General features: G+C 40.1%; 1 pseudogene; it reads right to left on the bottom strand.

Annotated features, from left to right (window-relative positions):
- Positions 1 to 4,535: 4,535 nt before the first annotated feature.
- LOC133073020 (large ribosomal subunit protein uL22m-like) lies at positions 4,536 to 5,182 on the bottom strand (annotated as a pseudogene).
- Positions 5,183 to 20,615: the final 15,433 nt, after the last annotated feature.

The following is a 20,615-nucleotide window of genomic DNA, read 5'->3' on the forward strand; positions in this document are numbered from 1 at the left end:
TTGTCATGATGGGTGGGAATGCTATTGGCATTTATCTAGTGGGCAGAGGCTAGTTGAAAGTGAAAGTCGCTCAGTCATGTCCGACTCTTTGTGAACCCATGGAGTCCATGGAATTCTCCAGGCCAGAATACTGGAGTGGGTAACCGTTCCCTTCTCTAGGGGATCTTCCCAACCAAGGGGTCAAACCCAGGTCTCCTACATTGCAGGTGGATTCCTATAATGCCGAGAACAGTTCCCACAGCAAATATTCATCCAACCAACATGACAATAGTGCTGAGGTTGAGAAATCAGTTCTAAGGCACTGATTTACCCCCAGAATGTCTCTTTCAGGCAGAGCTTAAAATACAGCTCCTTGGGTTCCCACCCAGTCTTAGGCCCTGTGAGTAACACTCAGATATGTACATTTTAGAAATCTGCCCAGGTGATGTTAATGCATGCTAAAATGTAAGAGCTATTGACCTGATATAATAGAATCTAAAGAACTCATTTATACCTAGAGAACTACCATCACATGTTTAGCAACGATACATGTTTAATGATAACAGAGAAAACTTTTCAGCTGCAAAATACTGCAGAGACAAAGCAATAGCATCAGAATAATCCACCCACAATCACAACCTGCTCCAAAAGTCTAGGGGAGTTATAAAGAAGATAAACTGTCATCACAGCTTTACCCTCTAAGTAGAAAAGATAATTTCCTAGACTGCTGAAGGCATTTTTTAAAAGTTTATCAATATGAAAAACAAATCAGCTCTAAAAATCACAATTTTAAAGGCAATCTGTATTCCTCAAGTATCGCAAATTCAAGAATTTGAAATTGAGATATAGGAAATTAAAGAGAATTTATTATAAATATCCTTACTACCAGTACATGTCATAGCAATGGGAAACTAATTTAAGCTTTAAAAAGCAACCTGTATGTAAGTTTGTTTTGTCATGTTCCATTAACCCTAAAAGTGTAAATTTTAAAAGAAATACTGCCAGGAACTCTCCCTCTCTTGTGGGGTGCCTTAGAAGCTCCCTCGTTCCAAAAAGGGCAATAGATACACTTTCCTTCTTCTCTGTCCAATTAAGTCCCCTCTAGAAGGAGTTGCTCTTATTCACAGAAATGCATCCCACCCCTTGAAGGTTGGGAATGTGTGGTGGTCATCATCCCTAGGACATAAATGGAAAATTCAGGTCAGAAGCATAAGCACAGATAAGGGGAGCTTTGTCCCTGGGTTGATGTAATGAGAAATTTCAAGGCTGTAAACCCAGATAAGCAGTTTGAGAGAAACAACTTCCTGGGCAATAAAATTATTGCCTTGTTTGCAAGAGTAAGTTTTTTCTGACTTGGGGAATAAAAGGCATTTTTGTGGACTGTCAAGCCCCCTGAACTCTAGAAAGGCATCTAGAAGATAAGGGAGACAATGGAGAATGCTTTCACACTCTGGTAAACCTACCTTGTTTATAACCTTTGTGCTGGCCTTTTTCATTTCTTTTGGAGGAAACCAAAGTTAAATTAGCCATACATAAGCCAAATTGCCATTACAGTATTGCTTATTCTCAAACCCAGATAAGCTTCTTTGGTCTGGACTAACTCAGAGTGAGTAAAAAGGTTGAGAGACACAGTTTACCCTGGGGAGTAGCATTCTGTGGGTTTCACTCCCAGAAGCAGCAACACATATCCACAGAGGAAGAAGAGCCATCAAAATCCTTAGGACAAGATAACTAATAAGGACCTACTATATAGCACAGGGAACTCTATTCACTACTCTTCAATGACCTATATGGAAAAGAACCTTAAAAAGAGTGGATATATGTATATGTATAACTGATTCACTTTGCTGTATGCAGAAAGTAATACTGTAAACTAACTTTACTCCAATAAACTTTTTTTAAAAAGAAAACAAAATCAAAAACCAAAAATCCTTAGAACATTACAAAAAGAACTCTCTCAGTTTTAAGCTTTTTTACAAAAATCCTTAGGACAGAAAAGACAACATCCCCAGGGCCTCCCCTATCCTCCCAACATCACCCTATTGACATCCTTGATAATCACACAAGGCCACCCAGGCCCTTTTTCGTCCTTGGGACTCTCATACCTTGTCTCAATGCCTATCCCTCATAGCGTTCAAGGCTTTCTACCTCCCTCCCCAAAAGAGAGATATTCAAGGCTCATTCTGCTCAGTTCTTTCAAGTTGAGGAAATTAATGTGACAGAACTCACTAATGCACAAAAAAAGCAATTTGTTACCTTTGTGGGGATTCAGAATATATCACCTCCAAATATGCCACTTAGGCATCCTGATTATTTTGAATTAGGGTACTTGAGAGTTGGTGCAAGAAGAACAGTCTGACTTACATATGACCTCCTGAGAGAGAGATAAATCTCCCATGTAAAAGATACCCTGTGGGCTTCCCTCTTGGCTCAGATGGTAGTGAAATCACCTGCAATGCAAGAGACACAGGTTCGATCCCTGGGTCAGAAAGAAGCCCTAGAGAAGAGAATGGCAACCCACTCCAGTATTCTTGCCTGGAGAATTTCATGGACAGAGGAGTCTGGCAGGCTACCATCCATGGGGTTGCAAAGAGTCAGACACAACTGAATGACTTGCACTTCACTTCAAAAGGTACCCTGTAGCAGGAGAGCAGAAGGCAGCCCTGGTACACCACTGTACATATGTAATTAAAATCGTTTTTATTTCTCTTGTTAACATGTCTTTCATTACTAGGGGTTCTCAGCCAAGAAACTAGAAGGATAGAGAGAAAATAATTTTTCCTTTCCTACACCTCCTTCCAGAAAATATTTATATTTAAGAAGCTGTTAATAACAGAAAGGTAATTGTTAATCCAACATAAGTGATCTGTAAAGGTAAATTTTCAAGGACCAAATCTCCCTGATGGAGATCTTCCACCCCCCAAATCATCTTGGGTAGTTAGAATGTAAGCCCTGGAAAGATGAATCTTGTAAAGACAAGTCAGCTGGAGAGTTCTCTACTGTTAAAATCCCATTGAAAAATGGAAATGCCCTTCCCCAAGATTATGTTTGAAACAGAAAAGTTAGATAGCTTTATACCTGGAGCCTGCAGTACAAATTCCTTTATCTTCAAAAACAACAACAGTAAATTCCCAAAGAGAGAGCACCTCGAACTGAAAAAGCAACCAGCCATTTTCCACTACCTTTGCAGGGAATGAGGGGAAATAAGAAAGACTGTCTCCCCCTTGGCCTCGTTCTGAACCAGCTTACCCACCTTTGAAGCTGAACTGCTTCCAGTGCAGATATCACAGGTGTTCGTGGTCTCATTAGCTAACTATCTCTCCACTAAGAATAGCAATGGTTTTAAAGCAGGCTGTTACGTAAGGAAGAGTTTTCTTCTGTTGTTATAATAAATATTAAGTTACAGAGCTGAGAATGTGGCAAATATTTTCAAAACCACAAACAGAAGAGGCATCAATGAAAAAGAGCTGCAGTTCAGAGTGAAAACACTGGAGAACTGAGCCTCCCTCCTGCTCTAAGAGACAATTTCTGCCCTTCAGGTTGTGCGGTCCCAGCTGAGGCAGGGAAAGGTAGGTCGAACAGCCTTTAATAGTTTACAGCTGAAGACCATTTAGATATCAACCTTTCAACAGAGAACCCAGGTGGCTTGTGGGTAGTGGGTGAAACACAAATTCTAATCTTGAGTCATAGACTAATAAAGTTTAGCTCTAAGATATAGAATAAGTGCTTTGCCTGCCATTAAGGGAAAAAGGTATAAAGAAAAGAGGGAAAGAGAGATGTAGCACTTCCAATTCTGTCAGTCGGTTATCCTTATTCACTGAAATGTAAGCTGTATGTGGCAGGGCCTTTTGTCTGTTTTACTCACTGCTGTATTCCCAGCACTGAAGCACGATGAGTGGTACATATTAGGCACTGAAAAAATATTTTCCAAGTGAATCAATATATTATTGTTGTCTTGAAGAAGTCAAACAGACAGCCCTTAGGGACTATTTCTTCACTGATTATTTCCCTATTTGCCCCACAGCATTGCTACCCTTGTCCATAGAGCATGAGTGCCTGAGTGGTGTGTGAAAAGAAGCTGATAAAATGTCGATGGTGATGCACTGGAGGAAAGCCGCAAGGCCTGAAGGTACAGATGGGGCGTCGCGGTGGAAGTTTCACTGGTCAGAAGGGAAGGGTGGCCAGAGCTACGTGTGAACGCAGAAATGCAGATGCTAGAGGAAAGGAAGAGTGGCAAGGACAATGACAGCGGCAGCCAACCAGAGGGAGTTTGTTTAACCAGAGTAGAAAGGCTGTTTAAGCAGCCAGTTTTCTGCTGGCTTTGGCCTAGAGCCTAGTGAGGATGAGCTACCAGCTACAAATGGAGCCGGGTAAGAGGAGGGCGAGCAGAGGAAAGTTGAAGAATTAGGGCAGACTGGTCAAAAAGGACTAGCCATTTTTAGCCTTCCATAAAAAAGAAGAGCAAGAGGGACAGAGAGCACAAAGAACAGAAGAGAATCTTATCAGACATCCTAGAGCTTCCATGATGGTCTCAATATTGTATCCTTTTATTGTTTTCACCGAAGGTATTGTGGCCTTGGTTCTCTGAAAAATGAAGACTTTGGAACTGGTAAGTTGTTTTGTTTCATAAAAATTAATTTTTGTTTGTTTTTAGAAAACCAGTAGTAAAGTATATACTGTGGATTCTGAATTCCCCCATCATACAGTATCAATGTGATGGTCAGGTTTCAAAGCTCCTGAATATCTTCTTTGGTGTGGGTTACACTGTCTTTGGTGCCTCATGTGGAGGTGAGGGGCCATCCACCAACTTCACAAAATAATCTCATGATCCCAAAGCCACCCCCATGGTATTATCAATGTGTATCAAGTACTGGCCTCGCCCTGAAGTGGACTCAGCCATATATAAGTTGGATCTGAATTCCACATTGTGATCTCCCACTGCTATATCTTGGGCTTTTAAGAGAACCTGTTTCATTATTTGGGCCTCTGTTTTCTGGTCACTGAATTCCAGTTGAGCCAAAGTCTGGTCAAAGGACATTCCTCATGTCAATTTTGCCAAATACCACATCTTTGCTGTACTTTGTCTGGAACAATGGTAGATTTCAGCTGGTATCTGAGCAAGTTCTCCAGGTAGTTGTGAAGGATACACAATTTTATTATTCTCCCATTTTCAAGAAATTTCAAGAGAAGCACTAGTGTGGATATATGATTAGGGTGAAATGTTGTAAGATGAAAGAAGCCCCAAGATCAGCTTCTCCCTCACATCCATAACACATCCAAACATTCTGGTCTTGTAGCCACCATCTTTCCTGGGACTTGTAAGTTGCTTATTTAGGAATGTGATTTGGGGAGCAATAGGGCAGGACAGGGAAGGGGAACAGGGAGGGAAAGATAATCAACACAAGGATTTGAAACTGAGCTGACAATTGCTAAGAACAACAGTGCTTTCTCCTGCCCAGACCTTCCGAAGAACTGATGGAAAGCTCCTCTGAACTGTCTACAGAAGGGAAGACATGTTAGAAAATTAACATTGATAACAGCATTACCTGATTTGCAGGTGTTGGTCAAATTTTCCCACTTGTCCTCTCCTATTCTTTTTTCGTCCATGATCCAATCTGGGGTCAAATGTATTCACAGTTCTCCTGGCTCCTTCATGTCCTCTGATCTGCATGAGTTCCTCAGTCTTTCCTTATCATGACCTTGACACTACTGAAGAGGACTGGCCAGTTATTTTACAGAATGTGACTCAGTTTGGGTTTGCATGATAATGTTTCATGATTCAACTGAGGTTGTACACTTTTGGCAAGAACATCTCAGAAAAAATATTGTTCACTTCTCAGTGCATCATATGATATTAATGTGTCTTACTAGTGGTGATGTTCATCTTGATCACCTGGTTAAGGTGGTATCTTCTAGGTTTCTCTAGTGTGAAGTTATAATTTTCTCCTATATAACCAATATATATCCTGTGGGGAGATTCTTTGAGACTATGCAAATACCCTGTTTCTCCTTATACTTTGCTCATTGATTTTAGTATATACATCAGTGGTTCTTACCTATAACACTTACTACTAGATACTGGCCTAATGTTGACTTTCTGTATTCTTAATTCCTTCTACATTTATCAATTGGAATCACAATCTAAGAGCTAAACTTGCCTTTAAATACTTCTGAGAGTTTAGCAGCCCTAGATAAAGGTATTGGTTTGAGGCTTGACTAAAGGAATAAGTGAGAAACAGAACAAATGGTGTGAGGAGAGGGAAGTTAGGTACTTGCTGGTGGTTTTCATTTAGGGACCAATAATTTGACTTGTTATAGGGAACAGCCAGAGATGAGGAATGCATAGTCAGGAAGTGTTTCAGGTATGAAACATAAAACAGCAGTGTCTTCTATAGTAAAAAGAAATACATTTATGCAAATGTCCCAAGATTAATATCAGAAGAGAAGAAGGGCATAAAGGTACCAGCCACAAAGATGCAAAATAAAAGCAAAGAAGAAAAAATAAACTTGATACATCCGCTTACAGGAAGACAGAGAAGTTGTCTGAGGTGAAACGAAAAGGGGTGGAGGAGAGATTTAAGAAGAAATGAGGGTTTTAGGTCACAGCTAGTGATCCCAGCAAAGAAAATTAGGAAAATTAGCCAGAGGTGGAAAATTCCAGAACCAAGAAAAGGAAAAGATGGGTCTTGCTGAGTAGGGGTATGACGGTCCCAGTTCAGGACAAGGGCCTTGTCACTCAGGGATCTGGGAAGAAAGAAATGGAAGGGAGGGAAGAGAAGAGAGAAGGACAAATAGAATGTAAAGGGCATCCTGGCCATGAGTCTTTTAGTTATAGTGACAACAGCTGAGCTTAAACCACCTTAAGCAAAAAGATACTTTGTGGGCTCCCAGACCTGGAAAGTTCAGAATAGGAGCTGACAGAGGGTTGCCAGCCCCCAAAACTCAAAGTTATAGGCCCATATCTCACCCTCTTCTCCCTACCCCACCACACTACCCCTCAGTTCTTTTTCCTTTTTGGTGTTGGCCTTACTGCTTCCCATCTCAGATGGGCTTCCTCTGTGCAGACAGGGAAGCTGGCTGCCTATATCGCAAAGCTTCCATTGTCTCAGCTTGGCAGCTCTGGCATAAGCACAGACTACTATATTCCAGAATCTCCTTGTCATGACCAAAGAAGAATTCTGATTGGCCCTTCTTGGCCCACACTTTGAACCAGTCACTGCTTCTAGAGGGATGAAATATTGTATGACTGGCCAGGCCTGAGTTAAATGTTCACACAGTGCTTGGGAACCTAGGTGGGACCAGGATTAATAGAATCACTTAGGATGGCAGTTATCCAGAGTAAAGATAAGTGTTCTTACCAGAACAAGGGCAGGCAGGGCTGCTAAAAACATCAAGAGATGCTTCCTACTGAAGACTCCCAGGAAGAACTTCTGGAAATAATAATAGTTAACTTAATTATAGTAATAGAGAATATTCATTAAGAGTTTACCATGTGACAGGCACTGTCCTGAGCCCTTTATGTGTATTAAATCTTTAAATCTCCTAGCATGTCTGGATACTATTTTTATCACCCTTATATGGAAGAGGAAACAGACACAGGTTGGTTAAGTCATTCATCCAAGGGCCCACAGAAAAGAAGTAGTAGCAAGGACTTCATCTGGGCCGTCTAAGTGAAGATCCTATGCTCTCAACACTGACATAGGATCTGAATACAGTAGACATTTGAGAAATAAAGATAAAATCAAGTAAGAAAAAATACAGAGTTTGAAAGGAAGCCACAAAGGAGGGTTGAATAAATCCCCCCAAAGAAAGTATAAATCTATCAAACCCTGCGATATTATAGCACTTATAGGCACTTAGAGTGCTATAAAAATACTGCTTGAAGAAGTCTAAAGGTAGATACTAGAAAAGAATAATGTAGAAGACCAGTCCATTGTATCCATGGGGAATTCAGATAAAGCTATTGATCATTTTTTTCCAAATTTTTGCTATTATGGTAAAATACACATAACACAAAATTTACTATCTTAACCATTTTAAGTGTATAGTTCAGTGCTATTGTGTATATTAACACTGTTGTACAAATATCATCACCATTCATCTGCAAATCTCTTTTCATCTTGTTGTTGTTCCGTTGATAAGTTGTATCCACCTTTTTGTGATCCCAGGGATGGTAGCATGCCAGGCTTCTTGGTCTTTCACTGTCTTCAGAAGTCTGCTCAAATATCTGTCCATTAAATCGGTGATAGTAATATACCTGTTAAACACTAATTCCCCATTCCCCTCCTCTCTCCAGGCCCTGGCCACCACCATTCTACTTTCTGTCTAAGTGAATGTGAGTACTCTAGTATCTCATATAAATGAAATTACACAGTATTTATTTTCTTATGACTGGCTTATTTCACTTAGCATAATGCCTTCAAGGTTTATCAACATCTTACCTTATGTCAGAATTTCCATCCTATTTAAGGCTGAATAATATCCCATTGTGTGTATTTGCCACATTTTCGCTTATCCATTCATCCATCAATGGACAAGGCTGATTTGTTATTCTTCAGTGGTGGAATAGAGAAGAATTTAAAACATGTTATTTTATTTACTAAGGAAAGAAATAAATAGGCCATTGTTGTTATCCATCTTTTCCTGAAAAATACCCCTTGTACTTGCCACAACTTAAACTAATTGCGGTAGACCAAGAGTAGAAGAAACCCCATGTTCATTGCAGCATTGCTTACAATAGCCAAGATACAGAAAAACCTAAATGTCCATCCATATATGAATGGTAAAGAAAATGGGGTATATATATACACACTGGAAGATTATTAATCCATAAAAAAGAACAGAATTTCACCATTTATAACAACATCAATGGACCTTGGGGGCACTATGCTAAGTGAAATATTAGAGAAAGACAAATGCATATGGTCTCTCTAATATGTGCAATCTAAAAACTCAGCCTCATAGATACAGATCGGTGGTTGCCAGAGGAAGGGGTTGGGAATGGGCCAAAGGGGTAAAGGGAGACAAAAGTTACAAATTTCCAATTATAGAATAAATAAATCATGAGGATATAATGTAAAGCATGGTAACTATAGTTAATCATACTGTATTGAACATGTGAAATTTGCTAAGAGAGTAAGTCTTAAAAGTTCTTATCACACACACACACAAAAAAATTCTGTGTGTGTGGTGATGAACGTGAACAAGACTTACTGTGGTGATCATTTCCCAATGTATACAATTATAGAATCATTTTGTTGTACACCTGAAACTAATATAATGTTGCATGTCAATTACACCTCAACTTTTTAAAATGTGAAAGTTCATGTAAAGCACTAAGTCAATAAAAATACTGGTTACTATTAATACTGTAATTATTATTAGAAATGTATCAGCCCAGGAATCTATGCTTTTATTAGTGTTTTTCAATACATTTATATAATGTGGGAAAAGGGTAGAAGGCAACAAAAACACCAATACTAAACCAAAGCTCCCTGTGACACACATAGTTTGCTTGGATAACATGTGTATCTTTATAATAAACCTGAAATCTTGAGACTAGAGAATATCTATAAAAAGCTTTTGGGACATGTACAGTGCTGGAAATGAACCAAGCATTACTGCTATCCTAGGAAATCAGTTCCTTGAAGACTGCTTCTGAAAGTGTGGTTCAGAATAGTCAGCCCAGGAGCCTCTGAGCCAGGCAGCAGCGGTCCTGGGAGGTTCTGACCTAGCTATCATTCTCTGGGCACTGCACTCCACCCTTGTCACCAGTGGCTTAGAGCCCGGTTACTCTTTGCCTCAAGAAGCATGTTGCAAGATGACCCAGACATACAAGTGCCCTCTAACTCTCCATACTATTTCCACAGCTTTGAACTTGCACCCAGTTTGCCCATGTATTTCTCATCTGTGAATTTTTCCCAGTATTTTCTCCATTTCCTCTAACCCCAAGGTCCCTCTGACCTCCTTAGGGGTTGCTGCATGTTCTACAAAGACTCAGAGGGGCATTTGAATTGGCACGCTACATTCTGACAAGCATGCAATTCTGACTATAGCAATCTTCCTCAAGAAAGACCCTTAAACTTTCATTTAGTCCAGTCTCTTAACCTTTGTCATTTCTGAATACAAACATTAAGTCCGAGACTGAGCATGAACTGTCCCTTTTCTCAACCCATCTCATTTACAAATGAAACATCATCCCATTTTTAGACATTTGGAAGCATTTCTCACATTTTAAATTAACTGTGTTCAGCAACCTTCACAGAAAATTCTATTATATTCTTACCTAATCTTATTCACTAAAATTTCAACCTGCTATTTGTCAAGGGAGAGATTGTTTCAATACTGGTTGTCCTCCAGTATCTTTTCTCCCCTTCTCTTATAGTGAGGGGACCCTTGATTAGTGGACATTACATGGGACATCCAGTATAAAGTTCAGTATAAAGATGGCATTGTTCAACCTCCTGTACCATTAAGCATGGCCATGTTACTAACAGCTGACCAATTGCATATGATGGGAGGTATGTTCAACTCTGGGATGTGTCTTAATGGAAGAACAGGCCCATCTTTCTTCCATTTTCCATCATGCTGCTTGCAATGTGGGTATGGATGTGCTGGTGTGTCATATTGGACTGTTTGGGTAAGGGCAATATCCTAAGTATCATAGAACTATGAGATACAACTTGGATCCCTGAATGACTTTATGGCTTCATGCCATGTCTAGAACAATCTATTTCTTGACTGTAACATGAGAGAAGGTAAATTTCTACCTTATGTAAGTCACTGTTACTTTGAGTCTCTGACATGCAGTAGAACCTATATAATAAATACATCTGTAGGTACACTTGATAGAGATAACCCTAAGTATAGCAGATGTAGTGGAAATGCATAGAGAATTTGAAGGAGCACTTTCCTGTGTTTGCGGGAATTCTCTATTTTGTAGACTTGAGTGAATGACCCTGATCCTTGATTTCACTGTCTCTGAGAGTTTGGGCTCAAGTGTGTAATCCAGTCTTGGCCAATCAGGTGCTTCTGCTCAAGACTTTAAATCTGGAATGAGTGAAGCAAAGGAGCTGGAAGGGTCAAGAATTCATTTGTGCCCTCTGGAGCTTCCAGGGGCACCCAAGCATTTAGTGGGAGCAGCAGACATGTTGCTATCATATGTCCTTAGACATGATTTGGGCTCTGATTCTCACCTGGGTTTTAAGCATGGCCTACCTGGAGATGCTTGACTTACTCCAAGAGCCTTTTGAGAAATTGCTTTTTTGCTTAAATCAGGAAGAATTTCCCATTTGCAACTAAGAATGCTGACCTATATGCTCAGGGGAGAGCTACCACACAATTATTGTAAAAAAAAAAACTCTATATGTTTTTTCTTTTACAAATGTTTCAGTTTAATAACATATCCATATAACCGCTAAAAGCTACTGAATATATTTCAACTTTGACTATCATATTCATATGGTTTTTCATCCTCATACTAAAGACTAAGACTAGAATGAACCCTGGGGACTATGTTGTCTAGTTCCTTCACTGAGGGATACAGAGACACAAAGAGGTTTTCTCATTTCAGTGGATGAAATTTATTTCTATGCATGGTCTCTGATAACTTCTCCAACTAAATCAACACCATTCCAAATTAAGGGCCTATCTCTTCTTACACTGAGATTTTATTTTAGGAATATAATGAGTTACTTCTGTATTCCATTACATAAACCACCAAGGGAAATAAAGAGCCCATTGGACCCAGAACCAATCCTAAGAAAATATCACCAATAGTCAATAAACATGAGAGGGAGACAGTTTATAAGTTTCCCTCAGGGCAGCCCTATTTTTATGTATTGAAAACAAGCATGGCTTTTGCATTTGCTTCCACAAGACCTTCTAGAACTAACACCCAAAAAAGATGTCCTTTTCATTATAGGGGACTGGAATGCAAAAGTAGGAAGTCAAGAAACGCCTGGAGTAACAGGCGATTTAGCCTTGGAGTACAGAATGAAGCAGGGCAAAGGCTAATAGAGTTCTACCAAGAGAATGCACGGGTCATAGCAAACACTCGCTTCCAACAACACAAGAGAAGACTCTACACATGGACATCACGAGATGGTCAACACCAAAATCAGATTGATTATATTCTTTGCAGCCAAAGATGGAGAAGCTCTATACAATCAGCCAAAACAAGACCGGGAGCTGACTGTGGCTCAGATCATGAACTCCTTATTGCCAAATTCAGACTGAAATTGAAGAAAGTGGAGAAAACCACTAGACCACTCAGGTATAACCTAAATCAAAACCCTTATGACTATACAGTGGAAGTGAGAAATAGATTTAAGGGACTAGATCTGATAGAGTGCCTGATGAACTATGGACAGAGGTTCGTGACTTTGTATAGGAGACAGGAATCAAGACCATCCCCAAGAAAAACAAATGCAAAAAAGCAAAATGGCTGTCTGAGGAGGCCTTACAAATAACTGTGAAAAGAAGAGAAGCAAAAAGCAAAAGAGAAAAGGAAAGATATACCCATTTGAATTCAGAGTTTCAAAGAATAGCAAGGAGAGATAAGAAAGCCTTCCTCAGCGATCAATGCAAAAAAATAGAGGTAAACAATAGACTGGGAAAGACTAGAGATCTCTTCAAGAAAATGAGAGAAACCAAGGGAACATTTTATACAAAGATGGACTCAATAAAGGACAGAAATAGTAGGGGCCTAACAGAAACAGAAGATATTAAGAAGAGGTGGCAAGAATACACAGAAAAACTGTACAAAAAAGATCTTCATGACCCAGATAATCACGATGGTGTGATCACTCACCTAGAGCCAGACATACTGGAATGTGAAGTCAAGTGGGCCTTAGGGAGCATCACTGCGAACAAAGCTAGTGGAGGTGATGGAATTCTAGTTAAGTTATTTCAAATCCAGAAAGATGATGCTATGAAAGTGCTGCACTAAATATGCCAGCAAATTTGGAAAACTCAGCAGTGGTCACAGGACTGGAAAAAGCCAGTTTTCATTCCAATCCCAAAGAAAGGCAACACCAAAGAATGCTCAAACTACCGCACAATTGCATTCATCTCACATGCTAGTAAAGTGATATTTAAAATTCTCCAAGCCAGGCTTCAGCAATACGTGAACTATGAACTTCCAGATGTTCAAGCTGGTTTTAGAAAAGGCAGAGGAGCCAGAGATCAAATTGCCAACATATGCTGGATCATCGAAAAAGCAAGAGAGTTCCAGAAAAACATCTGTTTCTGTTTTATTGACTATGCCAAAGCCTTTGACTGTGGGGATCACAAGAAACTGTGGAAAATTCTGAAAGAGATGGGAATACCAGACCATCTGACCTGCCTCTTGAGAAATCTGTATGCAGGTCAGGAAGCGACAGTTAGAATTGGACATGGAACAATAGACTGCTTCCAAATAGGAAAAGGAGTAAGTCAAGGCTGTATATTGTCACCCTGTTTATTTAACTTATATGCAGAGTACATCATGAGAAACGCTGGGCTGGAGGAAGCACAAGCTGGAATCAAGATTGCCAGGAGAAATATCAATAACCTCAGATATGCAGATGACACCACCCTTATGGCAGAAAGTGAAGAAGAACTAAAGAGCCTCTTGATGAAAGTGAAAGAGGAGAGTGAAAAAGTTGGCTTAAAGTTCAACATTCAGAAAACTAAGATCATGGCATCCGGTCCCATCACTTCATGGGAAATAGATGGGGAAACAGTGAAAACAGTGGCTGACTTTATTTTTCTGGGCTCCAAAATATCTGCAGATGGTGATTACAGCCATGAAATTAAAAAGACGCTTACTCCTTGGAAGGAAAGTTATGACCAACCTAGATAGCATATTGAAAAGCAGAGACATTACTTTGCCAACAAAGGTCCGTCTAGTCAAGGCTACAGTTTTTCCAGTAGTCATATGTGGATGTGAGAGTTGAACTATAAAGAAAGTTGAGCACTGAAGAATTGATGCTTTTGAACTGTGGTGTTGGAGAAGACTCTTGAAAGTTCCTTGGACTGCAAGAAGATCCAACCAGTCCATCCTAAAGGAGATCAGTCCTGGGTGTTCACTGGAAGGACTGAATGCTGAAGCTGAAACTCCAATACTTTGGCCACATGATGCGAAGAGCTGACTCATTTGAAAAGACCCTGATGCTGGGAAAGATTGAGGGCAGGAGGAGAAGGGGACGACCGAGGATGAGATGGCTGGATGGCATCACTGACTCAACAGACATGGGTTTGGGTGGACTCTGGGAGTTGGTGACAGACAGGAAGGCCTGGCGTGCTACAGTTCATGGAGTTGCAAAGAGTCGGACACATTTGAGTGACTGAACTGAACTGATCTCCAATTTCTTCGCAAACATGCTCAACACTCTGTAATATTTTAAAGTGGACATGTACATAGAGTGTTCTAATCTCTCCTGAGCTATTGTCAAACACTTCTTCTTTATAATGCAATTTTGGTTTATTGGTGATTTCCTGCATCTTTAAACTTCCATCAAGGTTAAGCTGTCATGACTAAGTTTATACTTATACACATATCTCTTCTATATTATTTAGGATTAGGTTCAACTGTAAGAAACAGAAAAACTCTAAGTTACTGTGACATAGACCAAGATATGGGCTTCTCAGGTGCCTTGGTGGTAAAGAATCCACCTGCAAATGCAGTAGATGTTGTTTCTATCCCTGGGTCAGGAAGGTCCCCTGGAGAAAGAAATGGCAACCCACTCCAGTATTCTTGCCTGGAGAATCCCATGGGTAGAGTAGCCTGGCAGAGGCTACAGTTCATAGGGTTACAAAGAGTTGGACACAACTTAGCAAGTGAACATGCAGACCAAGATATAAAGTTGTTTCTCCCTCAATTAACAAAGTTCAGAGGCAGATGCCCAAGACCAATATGGCAACTCCATAATCATCAAGATTCAGGCTTCAACTGTGTTACTACTCTGTTGCTTTATGCATGCTATGTCGCTTCAGTCATGTCCAACTCAACTTTTTGCAACTCTATGGACTAAGTCCACCAGGCTTCTCGGTCCACTGGATTCTGTAGGCAAGAATACTGGAGTGGGTTGCCATGCCCTTCTACAGGGGATCTTCCTGACCCAGGGATCAAACCCATGTCTCTTGTATCTCCTACATTGGCAGGTGGGTTCTTTACCACTAGTGCCACCGGGTACTCTGTCACTTTAGCAAGTTCCCTCATATTACAAAATTGCTACTGAGTGCCAGCAATCACATCTGCATGACATCCAGAAGATCAAGAACTCTCTCTTTAATGACACTGTCTGAAAATTACTCAACTCTGCTTCTTATATCTCATTGAACAAAACACGGTTAAACCTGTTGAATATGGCCCTTTGGTGATATGATTTGCATTCCCAAATAAGTTTGGGAGGAGGGAGAAAATGAATGTTGGGTAAGTAACCAATGGTTCTTCTACAATGCACTATTGTTTTACTTTTCTGATAGATTCTGTGTTGCTTTTCAAGTAGTAGATTTGAGTTAAGTCAAGTGGAATAAAGAATACATAGTAGTTAAGAGCCCAGTCATCACAATCAGACTAGCCTAGCTTCAAACTCACTAGGTTTGTGACTTCGGACAAAGTACTTAACTTCTTTGTGGTCTGTCTCATCAGTAACAAGCAGACAATGATGTCTGCTTCATAGTATTACACAGATTAAATGAGATTTTATATATTCAATATATGGCAGATTAAAGATGACCACAATTTCTTTGGCATCCCTCCCATCAAGAGGTGAGGTCAGTGTTCATTCCCCCCGAATCTAGCTTAGTCCTTGAGTATTTTGACCAGGAAACTATGGCAGTAGTGAGGCTGCAGCCCCTATTTAACATCACCTGATGCTGGAGTTAACCAAGTCACCATTGATTGAGTGAACTTCTGAGAGTAGTATAATACTAGCTTGAATTATTTTTCCTTTCTCATAATTTCACAGAATTAGACTGTTAGCAAAGTATCCTTATTTATGCTCTCATTTTCCACTTCTGTCTCTTGGAATACTTGATCTCAGAAGCCAGGTACCATCTGGGAAGTATGATCACTGTGAGCCCACCATGCTGTGAGAAGCCTAAGCTATGTGGAGATGGGGGTCAAACATATGAATACAGATGCCATCTTGGAAGATGCCCAGCAGAAGCTCCAGCTTCCCTAGAGGATGCCATATAGATCCTAGACAAATTGCCCAGCACAATAAAAAGGTTGTTTTAAGTCACTAAGTTTTTTTGGGGGGAAGGGTAGTTTTACACAGTGGTAGATAATCAGGTAGAGAAGGCAATGGTACCCCACTCCAGTACTCTTGCCTGGAAAATCCCATGGATGGAGGAACCTGGTAGGCTGCAGTCCATGGGGTCGCTAACAGTCAGACACGACTGAGCGACTTCACTTTCACTTTTCACTTTCACACATTGGAGAAGGAAATGGCAACCCACTCCAGTGTTCTTGCCTGGAGAATTCCAGGGACGGGGGAGCCTGGTGGACTGCCATCTATGAGTCAGACACAACTGAAGTGACTTAGTAGCAGCAGCAGCAGATAATCAGAACAGTATACAGAAGCACGTGCTAAATACTCGACTGTGGAGCTGACCCTGATTCAGGTTTTGCAGTGAGCACTCAGTGACTCTTTGGAAGTCCTCCAAAGAGGATACCCTGGATGAAAGATATCATACATTGATAAAGAAGCACATACATTACTTTTATCACAGTTTTGTATTCTTACTATTTTGATAACAGTATTAGGATTTAGTTGGTTTCCTTTGTAAAACTGTGCATTTTCTTTTATATAATTAAATAACTTATGCTGAGATAAAGTCCATACAATTTCAACTAACTTCCAAAAAAATACGTGACCAAAAAAGGAATAAGGAAAAAAATTAAGAATCCCTGTCAGATTACTAATTATTAGAGAAATACAAGTCAAAACTACAATGAGGTCCCACTCACACCAATCAGAATGCCATCATTAAAATGTTTATGAATAACAAATGCTGGAGAGAGTATGGAAAAAAGGGCACCCTCCTACACTGTTGGTGGGAATGTAAATTGGTACAGTGACAATAGAGAACAGTATGGAGCTTCCTTAAAAAACTACAAATAGAGTTACCATATGATCCTGGAGCATATTTTTGGACAAAACTATAATTTAAAATGATACGTGCATTCCTATGTTCATAGCAGCACTATTTACAATAGCCAAAAATATGCAAACAACCTAAATGTCCATCAACAGATGAATGGATAAAGAAGATGTAGTGTGTGTGTGTGTGTGTGTGTGTGTGTGTATAAACAATGGAATATTACTCAGTCATAAAAAAGAATGAAATAATGCCATTTCCAGCAACATGGATGGACCTTGAGATCATCATACTAAGTGAAGTAAGTCAGAAAGAGAAAGACAAATACCATATGATATCACTTACGTGTGAATCTAGAATATGACACAAATGAACTTATCTGCAAAAGAGAAACAAACTCACAGACAGAGAAGACAGACTTGTGGTTGCCAAGAGGGAGGGGAATTGGGAGAGGGTTAGAATGGGAATTTGGGATTAGCAGGTGCAAACCATTATATATAGGATGAAAGAGCAGTAATGTCCTATTGTATGTACGTGAAGCAGAGTCCCCTTCCTACCCACCTCCACAGACTTATGGTGAATTGTGATAGGAGCTTAAAATAAACTTTTATCACTTTAAGCCACTGAGATTTTGGAGTTACATTATTTAACCTGTACTTCCTAGGATAGGGTCTAATTAAAGAAGGATACTTTTATGTCCATCAAAGAAATGTCCTACCAGAAAGAGAGACTATGATGAGGACAGAAAAGTTTAGCCAGGCTAATATAAAAAGACAAGAGTGATTTTTGAAGACTATAAGCTATCTCATAAACAATCTTAGCTTTGGCCTTGCTGCTCTGGAGTCCCACCTTGTCTAGGCTCCACTATCTTCCCCATGCAGATCTTGGGCTCCTTGTTTATTCCTTGAGGCCAACCCTCTGCCTCCTTCTAGGCTTCTTCCAGGTTCTCTGAGGACTGGCTGTCGCTCAGTGTTGACCTCTGCTGCCTTGAGCACCAGCCTCTGTCTCCCCTTGGCTCAGGTTGATCTCCTTGGCTTCATACTGTGCCTCATTCTCAGCGTTGGCCTTAGGTCTCCTGGCTTAAATCCCAGCCAGGACCCAAAATGGCCCCTGCCCAACATCACCTGATGCTAGAGTTAACCCAGTCACCCTTGGTTGAGTGAACTTCTGAGGGTTAGTCCAACACTAGTTTGAATTATTCTTCCTTTCCCATAATTTCTTTGAGTTCATCAAATTAGAAAAATATCTGCATTTATACTCTAAGCTGTTCACATTATTGATCATATATAGCAGGAAAGGAAAAAAACCCTATTTATCAAGCATCTTACTGTGTGTCAGCCAATGTGTTAAACACTTCTGCATTTCATTTACTCCTTGCCAAAATGCTCCTTTGAGAGGGTATTTTAGCTGAACATTTACAGGAGAAAAAAACAAGTGCTACAGGATGAAGTTATTGCCTAAGATCACATAGCTAGAAGTGGAGCAGGAAATCTGAACCAGGTTCATCTCTTTCCAAAGCCCATTGTCTTTCACTCCACAGTGTTAAACTAACTCTGACCACTCCATTCTGGTATGATTATTCAAACAGGCATATAGAGTTCTAGGTGAGCCTGGGGGAAATGCTGTTGTTGTAGCTCAGTCGTCAGTTGGGTCCAACTCTGTGTGACCTCATAGACTGCAGCATGCCAGGCTTCCCTTCCCTCACTATCTCCTGGTGTTTGCTCAAACTCATGTCCATTGAGTCAGTGATGCTATCCGTGTAGCTCACTGTCTCCCTCTTCTCCTCTTGCCCTCAATCTTTCCCAGCATCATATTCTTTTCTGATGAGTCAGCTCTTCACATCAGGTGGCCAAAGTATTGGAGCTTCAGCTTCAGTATCAGTCCTTCCAGTGAATATTCTGGGTTGGGTTAGGGTTAGGTAAGATAGGTAAGACTGGTTTGACCTCCTTGCTATCCCAGGGGCTCTCAGAGTCTTCTTCAGCACCACAATTCCAAAACATCAATTCTTTGGTGCTCAGCCTTCTTTATGGCCCAACTCTCACATCTGAACATGACTACTGGAAAAACCACAGCTTTGACTATAGAGACCTTTTTTGGCAAAGTGATGTCTCTGTTTTTTAATGCTCTGTCTAGGTCTGTCATAGCTTTTCTTCTGAGGACCAAGCATGTTTTAATTTTGTGGATGCAGTCACCACCTGCAGTGATTTTGGAGCCCAAGAAGATAAAATCTGTCACTGCTTTCACTTTTTCCCCTTCTATTTGCCATGAAGTGATGGAACTGGATGTTATGATCTAAGTTTTTTGAATGCTGAGTTTTAGCCCAGCTTTTTCACCCTCATCAAGAGGCTCTTCAGTTCCTCTTTGCTTTCTGCCATTAGAGTGGAATCATCTGCATATCTGAGGTTGTTGATATTCCTCCTGGCAGCAATCTTGATTCCAGTTTGTGATTCATCCAGCCTGGCATTTCAAATAGTGTATTCTGCAAAGAAGTTAAATAAGCAGGGTGAAAATATATAGCCTTAATGTACTTCCTTTCCCAATTTGAGCTAGTCCATTGTTCCATGACCGTTCTAGCTATTGCTTCTTGTCCTGCATACAGGTTTTTCATGAGAGGGGTCTGGTATTCCCATCTCTTTAAGAGTTTTCCACAGTTTGTTGTGATCCACACAGTCAAAGGCTTTTGCATAGTCAATGAAGCAGAGTAGATTTTTATTTTTGGAATTCTCTAGCTTCTTCTGTGACACAATAGATGTTGGCAATTTGATCTCTGGTTCCTCTGCCTTTTTTAAATCCAGCTTGTATATCTGGAAGTTCTCAGTTCACATACTACTGAAGCCTAGCTTGAAAGATTGTGAGCATTACTTTGCTAGCATGTGAAATGAGCACAACTGTATGGTAGTTTGAACATTTTTTGGCATTGCCTTTCTTCGGGGTTGGAATAAAAACTGACCTTTACAGTCTTATGGCCACTGCTGAGTTTTGCAAATTTGCTGGTATATTGAATGTGGCACTTATAAATAAATAGATAAATAAATAATAAAGAAAAAATAAATAAAAATAAATTTAAAAAATAAATAAATAAAAGATAAATAGCATTATCTTTTAGGATTTTAAATAGCTCAACTGGAATCCGATCACCTCCACTAACTTGTTCATAGTAATGCTTCCTAAGGCCCACTTGACTTCACACTCCAGGATGTCTGGCTCTAGATGAGTGATCACACCATGTGGTTAACCAGGTCATTAAGACCTTTTTCATACAGTTCGTCTGTGTATTCTTGCCACCTCTTCTTAATCTCCTCTGCTTCTGTTAAGTCCTTTCTGTTTTTCTGTCCTGTAATGTGCCCATCTTTGCATGAAATATTCTCATGAAGTTTTCTTGAAGAGATCTCTAGTCTTTCCCATTCTATTGTTTTCCTCTATTTCTTTGCATTGCTCTCTTAAGCAGACTTTCTTATCTCTCCTTGCTATTCTTTGAAACTCCACATTTACCTGGGTATATCTTTCCCTTTCTCCTTTGCCTTTCATTTCTCTTTTCTCAGCCATTT

This window comes from Dama dama, chromosome 18 (genome assembly GCF_033118175.1).
Source record: "Dama dama isolate Ldn47 chromosome 18, ASM3311817v1, whole genome shotgun sequence".
Classification (NCBI taxonomy): Eukaryota; Metazoa; Chordata; class Mammalia; order Artiodactyla; family Cervidae; genus Dama; species Dama dama.